This window comes from Schistocerca serialis, chromosome 7, assembly GCF_023864345.2.
Source record: "Schistocerca serialis cubense isolate TAMUIC-IGC-003099 chromosome 7, iqSchSeri2.2, whole genome shotgun sequence".
NCBI classification, from domain to species: domain Eukaryota; kingdom Metazoa; phylum Arthropoda; class Insecta; order Orthoptera; family Acrididae; genus Schistocerca; species Schistocerca serialis.
Window position 1 is genome coordinate 335,555,707 of NC_064644.1, and position 18,000 is coordinate 335,573,706.

The window sequence follows — 18,000 nt, forward strand, 5'->3', positions numbered from 1 at the left end:
TTGTGCTCAATGTTAACACATTTTTCTCTTCTTCTGAAACACTTTCCTTGCTATTGCCAGTCTACATTTTATATCCTCTAAGTCGGCCATCATCAGTCATTTTACTGCCCAAATAGAAAAACTCATTTACTGCTTTAAGTGTCTTGTTTCCTAATTTAATCTCCCCAGCATCATCTGATTTAATTCAACTGCATTCCATTACTCTTGTTTTGCTTTTTTTGATGTTCATCTTATTTTTCATCTTTCAAGAAACTGTCCACTCCATTCAACTGCTCTTCCAAATCCTTTGCTCTTTCTAACAGAATTAACATTGGCAGACCTTAAAGTGTTTATTTCTTCTCCCTTAACTTAAACTCCTTTTCCAAATTTTTCTTTGGTTTCCTTTACTGCTTGCTCAATTTATGCCTTCTCAACCACTGCTTGCCTTTCAGGTCCTCCAACTATTATAACTGCTGTCTGGTTTCTGTACCGATTGTAAATAGCCTTTTACTCTCTGTATTTTACCCCTACTACCTTCAGAATTCCAGTAAACATTGTTAAATACTTTTCTGTGTCTACAAATGCTATAAATGTAGATTTGCTTTTCTTTAACCTAGCTTCTAAAATAAGTCTTAAGTTCCGTATTGCCTCTCATGTTCCTACATTTCTTCAGAATCAAAACTGATTTTCCCCAAGCCTCTACCAAGTTTTCCACTCTTCTATAAATGATTCACATCACACTTGGCAACCATCATTTTTTAAACCAAGATGTATCTCATACATCTTGTGCACCAGGTAAATTAGTTTTGTCATGGCTGGCTCTCCCAAGGATGTCAGTAGTTCTGAGGGAATTATGTCTACTTGTTACAACTTAGGTAGCTCACTGCTCTGCCAAATTCTTCTCGCAATATCATATACCCCATCTCATCTTCATCTACGTTTCCTATAATATTGCCTTTTAAGAGTTCAATGGCCCTGTAAAGCTTGTCTATAAACTCCTTCAACCTTTCAGCCTTAACCTTGTAGCCCAGCTCTTGCTTTCTATCTGAACTCTTCATATTCATACAGCTGGTTCTTTTATCTCCAAAGGTCTCCTTAATTTTCGTACAGACAAACTCTGTCTTTCCGCTAATATAAACTTGCATTTGTGCTTTAGCCATTCGTGCTTAGCTGTTTTGTATTTTCCGTCAATCTCATGTTCTAGACAACTGTATTCTATACTCCTGCTTCACATGCTGTATTTTTATATTTTCTCCTTTCATCAATTAAATCCAAAATCTCCTGTGATATCAAAGCATTTCTAGAACACCTTATCTTTTTACCTATTTGGTCCTCTGCTGCCTTCACAATTTCATCTCTCAAAGATACCCATTCATCTTACACTATATTCCTTTCCCCTGCTTTTGACAATTATTACCTCATACTTCCTTTGCAACTCTCAAAAGTCCCTGGTTCTTTCAACTTATCCATGTCCCAGCTCCTAATTTCCTACCTCTCTGAAATTCAGTTTTATTCTACTGTTCATAACCAATAAATCACAGTCAGAGTCCTACTCTGCCCCAGGAAATGCCTTGCAATTTAAAATCTGGTTCTGAAATCTCGCATACAAATATGTAATCAATCTGAAACCTTTCATTATCTTTCACATATACATTTTTGAATTACCTAGAAGGACTGCTACCAGTCGTTTTGACTATTGAAGTTTTGTTTTCACTTTTACTTCTTAAGTTACTTCAGTACAGTGTCTTTATAGGTAAATAGTGTGTTATACTTAAAAATTTCTACAGAAAGTATATTTAATTAAAAAGATAAAAGTATAGAATTCATTGTAAACACAAAATCATTTAAACTGAACTCACAAATACAAATATACATTTAATTGTACATTAACATGTTCTATCTGTATGACTTGTACTCAGTCAAAGCTCCAAACTTGTACTCAGTCAAAGCCCCAGACATGTCATAAACATATATTTAGCATGAAAAATAAAGAAAATTGGACAAATTGCTGTAGCAATAATGAGAAAATAACCTTTTTTTCTCTCTGGCATCTTTTCAATCAAAGCCACAATATTTACCAAAATACTTTGCACACATGTACTGAGCACTTGCAGCACATGGATCACAGATGAATTTCTTTCACTAAACACATACATTTCTAGATTTTTTTTCTTTTCACTTTTGCATTCTCCTACCTGGCAGGTCTTTCCATATGTGTACCTTACGTATTTCAGTGGTTGCAGTGAGTGTATGAACAGGTCCTTTCCTTAATAGTACATACAAAGAGGAGAGTTCTGCTAATTTGAAAAGAAAGATTCACTGGCTAACTTTTTCTTCTGTTGTCTCTCTGTAAAGCATCCATGCGTTGATTCCAGCAAGGTCTAGGGCATTGAAAAACATGTTCATAGGCCATCTGTGACAGTGTACAGCCGAGACACATCTGGTCCAGAATATCAGCTCGAAATTTAATGGAATTGTAGAAGCTCAAAGTTTCAGTGAGCTGCTTCTGTGTTTGTGTGTCCACTGCAACTGACGGATGCATTGTGCTCAACAGAACAACATTTTTCTTGGTCTTCCCCTGAGACGAAGTAATTGTTGTCACCAGATTTGTATAAAATAATATCAAACAAAGATCTGGCTGTTGACTTAGCTGATGGAGAAACTTTTCTTCTGGTTTGCTTGTGATATCCACCAAAGATGTGTTCTCCTGCTTCAGTGGCTCTGCAAGATGTTTGGCTTTGAAGAAATTGTCATGTTACATTTCTTCCTTTTGAAGTGTAAGGTTACATGAGATGAGTAACAACATGCTCTGCAACAGGTGTGGTAGTGGGTCTTTCACTTTGTTTACCCAAGTAAGGAAGTCCATTCACCATATATTTTTCCTACTGGCATCTGCTGCAAGCAAGAACTTCAGATCATATCTGTCTGGTATCTTACTCATGTATTGTTTATAGCGGCACTGAGCTTTTTATGGGTAGAGCTGCTCATCTATGGTTATAAATGCACCTTGTTTATAGTTCTGGATACAGTTAACTACAAATGAATTCCGGACTGGGGTAGCTGCTGCGAAGCCATCGTTCTTGAGTCTTTCGGCACTAGTGTGCATGTTATCAAATCTTAAAAATTGCATGACTTCTATGAACTTATTTCATCCCATAGTGTGAGAAAAAAATGCCGACCCCCCCCCCCCCCACCCACACACACACTTGAGACCACAGAGGTTTCAGGGGAAAATTCATTCCAGTAAAGTCTTTTTTTTTCCTATCCACACTCACGAGGCACTCAAACAACTGCTTGTGACTATAAATTTCTTAGCGCTACATTTTGGCCCAGGAGTTTCTACTAACACATTGTGATGCTCCAATCTTCTAGGTGCATTCTGTGGAGCAATTCAAGCCCACACTGTTCTGTCAGCTGTTGTCTCTGCACTTCCAACTTTTGGATGTTGAGATGGATGCGATTTTTCTTCTGTTGATTATTTGTATGTTTCCAGGTCCCGAGTTCGAGTCTCGGTCGGGCACACAGTTTTAATCTGCCAGGAAGTTTCATATTTGTATGTTGTTGTACAAGCTCGGAAAATTCATCATCCAACTCTGATGATTCTCTTTGTTGTGTTTTGTGAGGCTGATATTCCATGTCATCTCTATACTCTTTGTCATCTTCTTCTAGTAAACTGTTCACGTAATTCAGTAATTCTTCATCTGAACAGAAACACTGGCATGCTGTAATAATGACGAGGAGCGCTAAAGAGAGAGAGAGAGAACAAAATAACAATGAAGTAAAATAAGCTAAGTGGATGAAAAAGTCTATTGTTGCACGTTTACAGACATGAAACATAAAAAAATATCTCACCAATGAGAAAGACTGGCTGTGGTCCTCTAAGGTAAAAAATGTTTTTCAGTTTTTGTAATAGGTGTTTCTCTTTTACAGAAATACCACCAAGATACATTAAAAGTCATAAGAAGTTAGGTCCATAAATTAAAGTGTGCGCTTTTTATTAAACATTAAACAGTGCTCACCGGTCAGATTGACTGGTATGGTCCTTCTAGAGTTAAATTATATTCAGGGCTTAATTTCGGATTTCGGCCGGAACGCGTTCCGGCATCTCCCAGAGGACCCCCCCCCCCCACACACCCTGTTTTTTAAAAAATGAGACCCCCACCCCCTGTTAAAAAAAAAAGGGTCATCAATGTGATGTGACAGGCAGGAGGTATTGTGTATGTGTGTGTACGCACGTACAGTACGCTCAAGATAAGGTGAGTATCATTCCAAAGTCGTGATCAGTACATATCACCTTTTGTTTACGACTGGCAACAATCTCAGCGATGAAGTAGCAAGGCAAAGTCTCATGTTATCTGTGTCAATAGGAAATAAATAATGTAAGCCGTGTTTGAATGTGAACGTCTGTATAATATGCTTTCACGAAATCATTTTATTCCGTGTTGTAATTTATGTCATAGCTACTAATCAAATGTGATGGAGCACGCATGACTAAAAGTTGGCAGCCTTTTGAGCCGATACGTCCCTTTGTCCACCGCACTCTTGACCTTTCAATCTTTATCTGTCCGCACTCTTGTTAGAACATGGTTGATGCTATACAGTAGAGGGGAGCTCCCACGGGGGGCAAATTTGAACTCCCAATGCAGAACGGAGGTGTATATGTTATAACAAGTTTCTCTCTGTGGCTGGCAGGGTGGAGGAGTGGTAGAAGGTGGTGTGTTCCAGCACCTAAAAGTTTAGAAATTAGGTGCTGATTATGTTCCATGGAAAGCTTTACCAAGTGGATTTTCTCTTTCATTCCTTTTCTCCAGTCCATATCCTCCAACTATTTTACCTTCTCTTTCTTACCTGTTACTAATCTTTCTGATGAACAGTCACCTTTAGAAATTGTTCTGGTGGTCCAAATACTCCTTCCCATCGCCACGTATGAACTTGCCTTTCTTCTGGACTTAGATCCTTGCTGAGTGACACTGACACCGAAATGTTAGATCATGATGTCTACTTCAACCTACTAAATAATCTTTGAACTCTTATTTGCACTTCTTTGTATTTTCAGTCTCACAGTGACAGATCCCAGTAATGAGGACTCAAATTAGTCATCAATCTTCTAACAGGTTTGATGTGGCCCACCATGAATTCCTCTCCTGTGCCAACCTCTTCATCTCAGAGTATCATTTGTAAGTTGTCCTCAATTATTTGCTGGATGTATTCCAAACACTGTCTTCCTCTACAGTTTCTGCGCTCTACAGCTCCATCTAGTACCATGGAGGACATCCCCTGATGTCCTATCATCCTGTCCCATTTCCTTGTCAGTGTTTTCCGCATATTCCTTTCCTCTCTGATTCTGTGCAGAACCTCATCATTCCTTTCCTTATCAGCCCACCTAATTTTCAACATTCATCTGTAGCCCCACACCTCAAATGCTTTGATTCTCTTCTGTTCCGATTTTCCCACAGTCCATGTGTTGCTACCATACAATGCTGTGCTCCAAACTAACACTTACTGATACACAACATCTGGTCCTTAAACTTTATATCAAAGTTCTCTTTAACATAAAAGTAATTCATTTGCTTTTGGGTCCCCATCAACATCGTCAGCAGCCCTCTTACTCTGAGCCCTCCATGACCCTGCCAACTTGGAGTGTTAAAGCATACTTATAGCCTCGTACAACATGTGAGTGCCACACATCACATGACTGCTCGCCACAGCCCTTGTTGTTACAGCCTACATACCTTCTGTACAAACACAAACCTGTGCGCACAGTGTCTGCTCCTTCCTTATTCACTTCTTAATAAATATCCAGTATCATAATCATCTTTAGTTGGCACCTACGCATTATTTAACAAATATCCACTATTGCGACCATCTTCAGCTGGTTCAAATATCAATAATGGACCAAGGTATTTGATGAAGTCCTGCAACCAAACTTCACCAATTCTCATTATATGCAACTCCAACATATAAATTTTCCTTCTTAAATTTTTAACTGCTACATCTGCGAGTAGCCAGATATCAGCACGTGCACCAGAACTCGAGAGAGAAATCGGTGAAGTGGCAAGGCGGAAGAGCCACCTATGAATGTGAACAGGACACTAACAAGTGGTAGTCAATCTAAACAGGACTGTCTGATGGCAGACAAGAGACAGACTAGGACAAATCCAAAGTAAGCTATGCAGCAACCTTTGGCACAGTGATGTCAACAAGACAAGAACAGAGAGACAATCCAAAATATGACCAGAAAGAAAAACCAAGTGCCAAGTGAGGCTGTTACTAATAGTCTGTAGTATAGTGATTACAACAACCAACATCAGAGCTGAGTACAGAACTGACTGACCATTTGCTGGGAGACAGTATTTCTACCAGCCACGAAAACTCTATTCGCCAGCATATTCATGTGGTTGGATGGGTGGTGCACTCGCTATGTGAGTGCAGTGCTGTGGCAATACCAAGCTCTCTAATGACCATCTAGGTCCATTTCTTTCAACAGGCAGCAACTTTCTCTGAGCCTGATACCATGCCCCTCCCCCCTGAAACAGGCACGTTTGGGGAGAAATGCCCCAGATGGTGCTGAGGACGACTGGAATGGAGGTAGAGCGAAGGCTGCAGGAAGGGAGGGTGTTCTGCAGCACCCACTGGGACACCGCTGGCGATGGGTGTGTGAGGAAGTTCTGCCAATCCATATGGGTGCAGAAGGCATTACTGGTGCAACAGTGGAAAATCGCAGGCATCTGCCAGGGGTGCCACATTGTCACCAGAAGGTGCAAGGTAGTGGATGAGGTGGTGGCAGATACAATGCTTACACTCAAGGTTGGAGGTATCTCTCCGTCCCTGGATCCCCGCTATCATTGCTCAGTGTCCAAGTGTCTGTATTCGTCAGGAGCGGGCCAATAAATCTGCTCTAGGTGCATAATTCTGGGAGGGATGGGTGCAGGGTTTTGAAGGGAGCAGCTTCAGAATTGAAGCAGTGTCCAAGGGTGATATGCATGGACTAGTTCGGTGGGGCTGCAATTGTTAATGTGTATGGTTTTTAATGCTCAAAAACAGAGTAAGGGTCAATGTAGTGGAAAAGGATTCAACAGTTTTTTTGTCATCATTTACTGCTTAAAAATCTGAAGAACACATTCCACTTCACCATTTGAGGAAGGATGGAACAGAGGGCTGCAAATGTGTGTTATGAATCTTTTAAGGTGGACGCTGTCAATTGAGGCACATTATCAGAGATCAAAGTGTGAGGCAGCCCTTCGATGGCCAAAAGCTGGGCCAAGGCACTGAGGGTGGTGTTAGTTGTGGTGGGCACCATAGATGCAACATTTGAGTACTTAAAGTATGCATCCACAGTGAGCAGTCACATTGATCCAAAAAATAGGTCTGCAAAACTGAGATGGATGTAGTCCCAGGGGAGCTGGGAGTAGGCTGGAGGGCTAAAGATTGTGAGGGTACTGGTTGGTTCTGGGCACATGCTGTACAGTCATGGACCATTTTTTCCATGTTGCTGTTGATCCATGGTCGGTACACGTCAGTGAGTTAACACTTCAGACTTCCCCAGTGCAGCACGCTCAACACCTGTTGGTGCAATTCTGCTGGGATGACTACCTGAAGCGTATCAGTCTCAGTGCCAAAAAGAATGACATCTACAGCCAAAAGCCTGAGGGAAATATGTTTCCAGGAGCTGACCTTGGTTGCCAACAAGTGGTGGAGGTAAGTTACTAGCTATGGGTCATGTAGTGGAGGACCTGCTGCAAGGTTGGATCCCAGTGAGTAATGGCTGTGGCATGAACAGTCGTAATGGGAAAACTGTCCAATGTATGTTTCTGTTCAGTATCGATATGGAAGCAAAGAACCTACTGTTGGTCAAAATCAGGGCCTAGAGCAGCAGGCAGACATGACAACACATCAGTAATGGAATACTGTGCCATTGGCTTATATGGAGGGAGGGAGGGGGGTGGGGTGAGTTTGGTTGTGGGTGGTGCAGCCTTGATTGGCATAAGTGAAATTGAATTTGTGGCTGAGACCTAGCAAGTCAGCAGTACAATTACTGATTACTCAGGCCATGTATGCTATTGGTGTAAGAAAAGCCTGGAGGCAGCCACATGAAATCTCTGGGAATAATAATTAGTCAACAGAACACATCTCTCCCAAAAAAAGATTGTAATGGTGAGACACAGGCACTAATTTTCAGATCACAAAAAGATGTTCCTTGTGATGCCCACGACAGAAATAACGATCCCTGCTGAATCATCTGAGAGGTGAAACACTGCGAAATGTTGCTTCAGTCAACACATATGAGTCGCAGTCCTCCGCAGCATCACTGAAAGGTGGAAATGATGGGTATCGGAGGCTGCTGAGACCTGGAGCAAAGTAGCCTCGTGTGCTTGGAGTCTGTCCGCCTGAAGCTGAAGCGACTTTTGTAATAAGACTATGTGTAGCTGATGCTAATGCTGTTGCTCTTGCCTCAACAGGCAAATCAATTAATGTCCATACTACTGAACAGCTTCCTTTTTCCTCATCGCCAATGCTATATCCGTGAATAGCAGGATACAAGTGCATGTATTAGAATCCAGCACAAAAACAGCTGAAGCCACAAGGCAGAAGGACCCTCTGTGGAAGAGAGCATAATACCAAGCGATAGTTAAACATGTTTGGCTGATGGTGCACAAGACACAGACTACGACAAGTCCAAAGCAATCTATGCAACAATGTGGTGCAAAGTGAAAACCTTCACCACAATGATGTCAGCCAGCCAAGAACAAAGAAAGAGACAATCTGAAATGCGGCCAGAGATCCGTGAATCATTGAGAGAGTTGACAACACTCACTCTAAATTTCTAATAAACTGCGCAAATACACTTAAGTATGGATGACTCACTGCTTCATACACACTATGCAAACTGGGAATAAACCATAATAATTTAAACACTAAGGTAATTGCTATATTAAAACCTGGCAAAACAGTTGATAGCCCTAAGAGTTATAGACCAATAACCCGCTATTTGTGATATACAAGCTGCTAGAACGGCTCACTATATAAGAATCAGTACAAGATTGCTTGAAGCAATCACAGTTGAACTGTCACTCATCATTTACACCAAGGCAGGATTTTAAAGAAAACTTAAAACCAAGGCTGCATTCATTAACTTACCAGCAATCTATGATAAAATGTGGAGAGAAGGCATGATACACTACCTTCTTCACATAATTCCATGCAAACCAGTCAGTCCCCTAACCAACAACATGTTAAATGATTGACTGTTCCAAGTAGTCATGGGATCCAACGTCAACTCCCCAAGAAAATTAAAAAAACGGAGAACCACAGGGATCAGTCCTGGCTCTGTCTCTTAAGATTGTACACTGAAGACAGGCTAAAAACAAAATCAGGGAACTTTGGTTATGTTGATGAATGGGTATTTGCAACAAGGTGTACCTCAATTGAACAGTCACAAGAAATCCTAATGGAGGACCAAGAAGTAGTGGAAAACTATTTTCGCAAATGGAGACTCCAACCAAATACCACCAAAATGCTTGCACTTAAAAAATAAACTAGCTGGAAGAAAAAGCAACAAACAGTTTGAAAACACTACACTTATTCACAATAAAACATCAAAGTACCTGGGGGGTTAATCCTTCATAGAACTCTTATCTTTCAAAGAGCATCAAACAAAAAAAACTGAAAAATTGAAACAAGAGACATCATTATTCAAAAGCTATTAGGTACAAACTGGAGAGCATTGGTGTCCACCATTTGTTGGCTTCTGCTCTGAGTATTGTCTTCTCAGCCACTGAATATTGTGCCTCAGTTTTTCTGAACAGCCAACATGCATAAAATATAGTTGTACAATTAAATAACACCATGAAAACACTTGCTGGCATTAGTAAATCAACATCTAAGGTGTGGCTGCCAGTATTGAGCATTCCACCCCCTCAATTATAATGCATAAATGCTCTCACAAACGAGTAAAAAAAAGATCATGGGTTATAAAAACCAATCAGTCCATCAACTTATGGATGATACAAACCATAACTGACTCCACACTGGATGACCACCAACAATAACAGCAAAGGTCACTGTGGAAGATGAGTTCAATCTTACTAATGTGTGGACTCAGGAACATACTTAACAACAAAACATTCATATACACATAAAATAAGCATTCCAATGTGGCAACTACCTCAAAATATTTCATTTGATATTACGGTAGACAAGAAGACTTCCTGCTGGTGACTCCAGAGTCAATAGATTACATAAATGCTCTAGATGTTTGTTTATAAAATTTTATATTGTATATATTTTGCTCTACATGCTATGTATTTTTTCAGTGTGTAAAAAAGTCATACAATAAAAAAACTACGTCAGACTTATCTCAAGGCGAAAAAAATAAACTTTTGCTTACTTTGAAGACTTCCAGTACAACAAAACAATCATTCAGTTGGAAAAAGTAGGTTGCAAGATGGGTTGATGGGTCTGTCTTGAGTTGTGTGAATCCATTTTTTTCAATTTTTGCCTAAATTTAGTTAGAGAGGGTATCACTAAAATAATTCTTTCAGTATGCATGACATTACATTGGTTTCAAAAGAATTATACCTGCATGATGCCCAAAAAAATTTATTAGTGATGTACAGGAGGTACGTCTGACATTCAAAAACACTATCAGGCATTGAGGTGATGCAGTCTCTTTTCTCTCATCAGTTGTTATAAGAAAGGGCAACTGCACAAATTTGGCTACCTCATAAAATACCTGGGTGTAACACTTCATAGTGATATGAAATGGAATGATCATGTAGGTTCAGTCATGAGTAAAGCATGTGGTAGACTTCGGTTTACTGGTAGAGTACTGGGGAAGTGCAATCAGTCTACAACAGAGATTTATTACAAATCACTCATGCGACCCATCCTAGAATACACAGGGGATATTGAACATTAACAGAGAAGTACAGCAGAGGTTTCTTTAATCTGTGGGAGAGTGTCACACCGATACTGAAGGAACTTAACTGGCAGACTCTTGAAGACAGACATAAACCGCCCCTAGAAAGTCTGTTAAAGTTTTGAGGACCAGCTTTAAATATTACTCTAGGGATATACTACAGCCTGCTACCTATTGCTCACATAGGGATCATGAGGCTAAAATTAGAATAATTACTGCACACACAAATGCATTCAGACAGTAATTCTTCCCACACTCCACACGTGACTGGAACAGGAAGAAACCCTAATAATTGGTACAATGGGACAAACCCTATGCCATGCACCTCACGGTGGTTTGCTGAGTATAGATGTATGTATGTTTTGAGGCAGTTGCAAAACTAAGTGGTGTGATGAGTACAGGAGTGGTTTTGATAATGATAATGGGATATGCCAATGCCTTAACATAATTATAATATTTGGTTGCACATTTTCTTTACTAGAAGACTTTATAGTATCTTCCAGTAGGTGACAATGTAAGTTGCCTTCCAATAATCTCTCTACCGTATCTACTTTCTTTGTCCTAAACACTCCATTTGGTATTTGCTGTCAAAGATGCTGAATTGATTTGCAATTAGAACTCCAGGAAACAGCCTTGCACTCATGAATATACACTGTAGCAGTCTTTGATAATCTGGTTCAGTATGGTGAGTCATACTGGTCTTTCACTGAGTATTTTTTCCATAGTGATTTAAGGTATGAGAAAAGCAGAATAAATCACTACATGCGCTAAATCTCATATGGTGACATACTGGAATAAAATATACATATTAGTATTATTACATAAAATCTGAGAAACGCCCATTACATCAGGATCAACTTTCAGCAAATCTGGCCTCATAACATGTACAGTGGAACTTCGATTTTACATTTTTCATGTTTCTACTCCCTAAAGCTGTAGCCCTTGTGAAAAACCCATAAGAACATTGCTGAAAATTCCCCAGTTTTATATTTCTTCCTAGTATGGTTCACCTCGATTCAAAGTTTTTACTCAATGTCTTACTTGACTTTGTCCCATTTTTTTCCTATTCACATTTGATGTGACTGAAGAAGTTATAAGTGGCACAAAAGACAGATGGTTTGCATCAGGGGTGGTGGCAGAGTTAAGAGAATATTTTAGGCTGCTGTGGAGAGAAGAGACACGAGAGAGGAAAAGCTAACGCAATCAACGATCAGGGCACTACTGCTAGGTTGCAGTGATAATGGAAAAACACGACATTTGATGTGATGTGTTCCAGACCACGCCAATACGTGACAAAGCGACCCAGCCACCACCTTTTCTTGTGCCACTTTTAACTTATTCTCATCTTTTTGCATGTGTTTCTGATGTACTGTATTCAGCAATAATACCTTTTAAATTGAAACACTGAGTCTCAAAGAATATGCTTGGTTGTAATAAAGGAAACCCCAACCATTTCCAGCTAGAGAAATTTTATTGGCTGGCAACTTGTTAAGTCACCCACTAGCCAGCAAAGCCAACACACCACACCACACTAACATATGTAAAATGAGCTTGCCTTCTGGATGTGTGGCAAGGGGGAGTGGCTCTTCAACAATGGGAGTGCAGGTAGGGTTGAAAGCATATTTTGAAGTGCAGATGATGTGCTACGACAGTGATGTCACGGGGAAATATAACAAGAGTTTTGCGATAGCAGATTTTAAAGACTTTCGTGTTCAACTCTGACACTATACAACTGTAACAACTACACACACTACTCATGTATATACTTTGCACCACACATTGCAGATCATAAAGACTGGCAGCAGTGATAGAGGGCATGAAGCGAAACTGTAGCACTTGAGCTTTCTTTCAAATTTACATTGTACACAGTGTACAGAAATTCTATGAGCTGACTTCCTGATAAGCTTGTAATGTCAACTGGGGAGTAAACTCATTTTTTCACCTCTCTGTTTCTCTAATCAAGCCTCAAATAACACTTTAACAATGGTGAGCATATGAAGTGTGGCTCATTAAAAAAGCATTAAACAATAACAGCTATAGTGACAAAGCTTGTCATTAAGTAGATGTCCTCATTTATGTTTATGGTTCAACCATTTAGCTGCTGTCATGTTTTTGGTTGAATTCAACACATTAACCAATTTTTAGTTCTTTCTGGGTGGACACAAAGGACAATCTCTCAAAAATATGTGTTTTGAATGTATAATTTGTGCTCGTGGCATGTCGGAAAATAACTCGATTACCTTGTACCCAGATATCAATTTCAGTTTTTTGATGAGTTTTTATTTGCTATTGCTGATCTGTGATTTTTTAATAACTGATGAAATTCATTACCACACATTATTTTATAAACTTTGGTGTTGTACATTTAATTTCCTTCACTTAGACAGATTTTATACAAAGTATTGGAGAAGATTGTGATTTTTAATCATATATGCCAATCACACATATATTTGCTTTTATTTTGGTGGTTTTTAACACTTTCCTCAATTTTGCATTTTTTTAACGCCTGGACTGCACAAAATCATGAAATAAGGGTTTCACTGTACTCACTTTTAACCTGTCCAGCATCCTTTATTGTATGTCGCAGTAGCAAAAGCATGCAGATCAGGGGTACCTTTGACAGTGGGTGCTGTTACACCAGACACATTGTTCAATTAATTAGATGCTTACACAGGTGGTGGACAAAATAATACGATCACCATGCAATATAGTTCCAAGTTGACACCGCTGGGTACATTTAAATACTGTGATGTGGCTATAATGCACAGTTGACTTTCCAAGTCTTGGAGGTTATCTTTCAATGTACTACATGCTTTGTTCTATGATGGTCAAAATAAGCGATTAATTAAATGTGATATCTCTTAGATTTTCAAAACGGTCAACTTGTTGGTGCACTATTAGTAGGAGCATTTGTGGTGAAAACGGCTGAACTGGTCAACATTTCACAAATGACAGTGTCCGCAGTAATGACAGTATACACAAAACAGGATAAAACATCGTTGGTGGTAAGGAATAGTGGGTGAAAGCAGAAGTTAGCTGACAGACACCAACGAGAATTAAAAATGGATTCTAGCCATACAACATAAAACTACTGTGGCAAAAGTGACTGCAAAACTCGACACAAACTTGAGTAATACTATGTTGACAAAACCAACACTGCAGGAACTCCACAAGGCTAACATTTCTGGAAGGACTGCAACTGCAAATGCTTAATAACGGAAGCCAAAGCAAAGCTGTGAAAGAAGTGGTGCCACAGTCATAAAACCTGGACACTTGATGACTAGTTTGGTCTGACAAATCACCATTTACATTATTTCCCACAAACATTAGGTTTATTTATTGAGTATCCCAAAATAAGACTACAATCTGGTGTGCCTGCTTCCTACTGTCTATCCTGGGAGAGGTTTTGTTATGTTTTGGGTGCCTATATTGTGGTATTCAGGTTGGTCCTGTCATTACCCTCACTGGCCAGATTACTGCAAATGAATATCTGGACATCCTCAACAATGGCGTGCTTTCTAAGTCTAGCAACTGCTGCCAAACACTACCATATTACAAGATGCCCCCATACACACAGTCAAAGTTTGGTTGTGGTTTGTGGAGAATCAGAGTATCATCAAACATATTCTCTGGCCAACACAATTGCCGGACCTCAATATCACTGAAATGTTATGGGACGATTTTGAGCAGAGCGCGAGGGGCAGATTTCCAGCTCCAACGTCGTTGAAGCAATTGGCAGATGTTTTGCTACAAGAATGGGAGAACATTTTGTTGGAAACTATTCAGAACTCTGTGAATCTATTCCTTGAACAATTGTGGCTGCTCTCAAAGCCAATGGTGGTCCAACTCCTCATTAATAAATAAATATTTTTTATGTGTCAGGTATCATAATATTAATAAGTGAACATGAAAATTGAAGTACCGATTTTTAATATTAATTTTGCAAGGAGGCCAATGATCCTTATATAATTCAAAAGGTACTTTGCCATAGATATGCATGAAGAAAACAAATGTGTGTCTGTAGCCTTTAAGAGTGGTAAAAGGAAGTTGAAGCTTTCACATTCATAACACTGATGTTACACATTCTATGACATATTAAGATATCCAATATCTAAACATGAAAGTAACAACATTTTGTGAAATTGCATTCTAGGGGCTTTCATGTTTACAGGATTCATTTGCACTGAAAGTTGCATACCGGGCAGCTACAATTTGACAGCTGCTAGATGGATGATGTTGTCAGCAGTGAAAAACAGCATATCATAGTAATGAAGTCTCTAAATAATGTTGTACACTGGCACCATTATTTTGCTTACTTTTCTGTAAAAGTAAGTGTGTAGTCATTTGCTGCCATTATCACAAAATTTGAAGTACGTTTCTACTTTGTAATTTCTTCATTTTGTGTAACTACGACTTTAGATTTTCCGCATTACACAGAAACTATATCTGTTTTAAGATATGCCTAGAAGGAGAATTCCAATGCATCCGAGTGAAAGATGCAGAACTAGACAGACACAATTTTTATGTAGAGAAAGTAATAACACTGTGGACATTCATAATGGTTTATGGTTCATAATGCGTCTGTGTTATTTAACCATCATAATATGTGAGCATCAAAAATTTGAAGCAACATTTTTTAAAATTAATTATACGAGGAGGACAATGAAACTTATATAATTTGAAAGGAACTCTGCCATAGAGATGTGCGCAAAAGAAAAAAAAAATCATATGTATCCATAGCCATTAGTAAAAGTAACTAGACACACACATGATAAAAGTTTTCCTTTGCCTCTGGCATTGCTACCAAACTCTACCATGCATAACGATTGGGTGCTATGGTAGAAACGACACATGAAAGTAACAACTTTTCATGAAGTTGTATTCTAGGGATGTAAATGTTGCAGACAGTTCCTCTGCAGTAACACACATATACCGGACAGCTACAATGCCGCAACTGCTATGTCATCTATGTTATCAACAGTGGAAAATGAAATGTTGTGACAACAAACGTTGTTTATTAGTGTTCCTCCCCCCACTTTGGTCTACTAAGAGTAAATGGAGCTAATTCTGTGTTCATTTTGCTGCGATCACCACAAAATTTAGGGTGTTACTAACTTTCAGTATACTCATTTTGAGTAGCTACAACGTCACTTACTACAGGGAAATGATATTTGTTTTAGGCTACGCCTCAAAGAAGAACATTAATGGTTGGACAAAGATGAAGAGCTAGAGAGAGAGAATTTTTGTGTAGAGAAAGTAATAGGAATGATCCAGGTGTCGATAACTATAAGTCTATTGTCATTCTGAAAGATACATTTAAATGTGCACTGAATATAATCCCAAATAATTTTGAGAACTGTAATTGCAGTTTGATGAATTTACAGCGCAGATTTTGTAAATCAAATCGTTTCGTTTCAAGTGACTTTATGTGATACAACGGCATTCGCACTGTGTTGCCATTAGGAAAAAGTTAATTTGCTGCCATTAACACAAAATTTATTTTTCAATGAAGTGTATGAAGACTCCCTTCAAATGATCGAACAATTAAACAGAAATCAAAGAATTATTTAAAAGAAACACATAGCTACAATGCTACATTTGCCACGGATCAGTTCTGCAGCAAAAATTTCACACACTTTAAGATACATGACATTTGCTATCACAGATCTGGCCCACTGACACAATGGGTGGAATTGGAATTTTAACCACAGGCGATACTAGTTCGTATCATATTGTCCACTTCCTGCAGATAATTTCTGAAGAAAACTGCACTGATACAGGCACTGCTGTCCGCTATGTATGTTGACTCTTTTTGATTGAACCTAATGTCACATATACACTGATCTACTAGAATATTACATCCATTGAGTTGCTATCAATATAAACTTGTCCAGGCGACAGCAGCGTCACCTGGTGAGAAATGACTGCTAGTCAGACACACACACACACACACACACAATCTATCCGAGTTTGACTGAGGGCAGATTATAATGGCCTGGAGGCTCGGCACAAGCATTTTGGAAACTGCATGACTTGTTGCGTGTTCGAGAAGTACTGTAGTGAGTGTCTTGAACACGTGGCAAAACCAATGTGAAACCATGTCCAGACGTCATGGGGCAGCCACTCCTCACTCCAGATGTTGGACGTCTTAGGCTGGGTAGACTGGTAAAACAGTACAGGTGGTGAACTGTGGTGGAACTAAATCAGACTTCAACACTGGGCAGAATAAAAGTGTGTCTGAACACACAGTGCACCAAACTCTCCCAACAAGCGGACCCCACAGCCGACAACCCATGGATGTGATGATGTTAAAACCATAACATAAGCAATTATGACTCAAATGGGCACATGACCATCGGCACTGGACGTCAGTGCAGTGGTAGTGTGTTGCATGGTCTGATGAATCCTGATACCTTCTTCTTCGTGCTGATGGGAGGGTGCGAATCCAACGTCTTCCAGGGGAACAGTTCCACAACACCTCTACTGTGGAACGGAGACAAGCTAGTGGTCACACCATTATGCTCGGGGAACATTCACGTGTGCATCCATGGGTCCAGTGGAGCTCATGCAAGGCTCGATGACAGCCAAGGAGTATCGTACATTGGTTGCAAACCACGTACACCCTTTCACGGTGGTCATGTTTCTGACAGCAGTGGCATTTTTCAACAAGATAATTTGGCATGTCACAAGGCCACAAGCATGATTTAGTTGTTCGAGGAACTCAGTGGCTAGTTCTGACTGATGTGCTGGCCCCCCCACTCGCCAGATCTGAACCCAATTCAACACATCTGGGATGTGTTTGAACATGGCATCAGGGTTCATCGCCCCCTCTGCAGAATTTATAGGAACTTGGTGATTTGTGTGTGTAGATGTGGTGCCAGTTCCATCCAGTGACCTACAAAGGTGTCATTGCTTCCATGCCAGTCTTCAAGAAGGGTCATCGAGCAGATGCGCAAAACATCTCTGACGTCGATCTGTTGTAGAATTTTAGAACATGTTTTTTGCTAGCGTATCATGTCGTTTCTGGAAACCCAGAATCTACTCTGTCGGAATCAACATGGATTCCGGAAACAGCGATCGTGTGAGACCCAACTTGCTTTATT